The sequence below is a fragment of the Capricornis sumatraensis genome, chromosome 15 (assembly GCF_032405125.1).
Source record: "Capricornis sumatraensis isolate serow.1 chromosome 15, serow.2, whole genome shotgun sequence".
NCBI lineage: Eukaryota > Metazoa > Chordata > Mammalia > Artiodactyla > Bovidae > Capricornis > Capricornis sumatraensis.
This window is the reverse complement of record NC_091083.1, coordinates 59,738,280-59,740,371: the sequence shown is the minus strand read 5'-3', so window position 1 is coordinate 59,740,371 and position 2,092 is coordinate 59,738,280.

Here is a 2,092-nt window from a genome sequence, read left to right as displayed (position 1 = left end):
TCAAGACTGAGTTATGGAGAAACAAAATCTGAACAGATCAATTATTAGTAAAGAAACTGAATCAGTAATTGAAAACCTCCGAACAAGAGAGGTCCAGGGGGCTTCCTTGGTGACTCAGTGGTAAAGAATCCATTTGTCAAGGCAAGAGACCAGGGCTCCATCCCTAGCCTGGGAAGATCCCACCTGCCACGGAGCAACAAAGCTCATGTGTCACAACTATGAAGCCTGAACTCTAGAGCCTGGGAACCACACTTATTGAGCCCTCACACTGCAACTACTGAACCTGTGTGCCCTAGAGCCCATGCTCAGCAATAAGAGACGCTACCACAAGGAGAAGCCTGTGCACTGCAACTAGAGAGTAGCCCCCACTCACTGCAACTAGAGAAAAGCCCTCATAGCAAAGAAAACCCGGCACAGCCAAAAAAAAAAAAAGAAAGGTCCAGGACGAGACCACTTCGCCAGTGAATTCTACCATCAAACTCTTCCAAAAAAAAAACAGAAGAGAAAGGAACACTTACAAACTTATTTCATTAGCCAGGCTTATTCTGATACCAAAGCCAGACAAGACCACTATAAGGAAAGAAACTAAAAAGTTCTGAAAGAAAAACGGCAAGCTAGAATTCTATTAACAAAAGTACTATTTAAAAATAAATGGAAGAATCATCCTCTTTGCTATTAAAATATATTACAAAGTAACAATTACAAAAAAAAAACCACACTAAAAATAGGAAATAAACAAATGGATAAATAACCAAGAGAATCCAAATGCATATCCAAGCATATATTTGAACTTCATATATGAGTAAGAAGGTTTTGCTAATAATAAATGTAAATTAGTCAATAAATACCCCCAAATGCCGAATGACATTGGGAAAACTAACTCAAAATATAAAAAATAAAATTAGGCCCCTGCTTCCCCCATTCATCATGCACAAAATAAACAATGAATTTACTAAAATGAAAATGTTTAAAAACCATTAGAAGGAAACTCAGGAGGATCTCTATGACTTTGAATGGTGAAAAAATTTGAAATAAAAAGCACAAAGCATAAAAAGTAATAGATTTGAACTTTTTGTATATCATTGTCTCTCTCTCTCTCTCTCTCTCTCTCTCTCTCTCACACACACACACACACAAATTTCATTAAGGACTCTCTATTTAAGAGAGGATTAACGATTCTTATTTACTCAGAATCCAGTACTCAGTACTGACCCAGCAAGTCCTATAACCATGAACACATTCACTCTCACAACTCATACCCTTTAAGCCCCCAAGAAACACTCCTCTTATCTATATCTTTAAAGAAGGAGATAGGATTTCCCTGGTGGTTCAGGGTTATGAATCTGCCTGCCAATGCAGGGGATACAGGTTCAACCCCTAGTCTGGGAAGATTCCACATGCTGCAGGACAACTAAGCTCATGAGCTACAACCACTGAGTCCTCGTGCACCCTAGGGCCAGTGCTCTGCAACAGGAGAAACCACTGCAATGAGAAGCCTGAGCACGGCGACTGGAGAAAGTCTACACAGCAACAGAAGACCTAGCGCAGACAAAAATAAATAAATATTATAAAAATTAAAGGAAGGGACTGCAGTTACTTACACTAGTCTGTTTATTCTGTATGTTCGAAATCTTACACAACAATAAGAAGTTTAAGGGACCTGGGGTGGGGGTGAGGGAGAAGCTGAAACAATGCAGAGAAGACTGCAGGTTGTGCTGATACTGACATTTTATTTTAGTCCCTGCTTCAGAAAGAAGATAAAACTTGAGCAGCCTAAGTGCTCAGGTAAGAGAAAAAGACATCAGTCAACTGTCAAATTATTTCTCTGGTAGAACAAAACTAGTTGATTCTTGCATAAGGAAAAGCTGCTTCCTAATAGTGCCAAACATCCATTTTCTTGCTTCTCTTTGTATTCTAACTCCTGGCTCTGGAAGTACTAGCAACTAAGTGCAGTGTTTGCAACAGGTGCACATGGTGCCAGAGAAACATTTTGTATTTCTAAGCAACCCATTATTGTTTGTTTCTACATAAATCTGGAAAACTGCATGGACATGATATGGACTATGCAGTTAGAGGGCAAACACAAGAATAG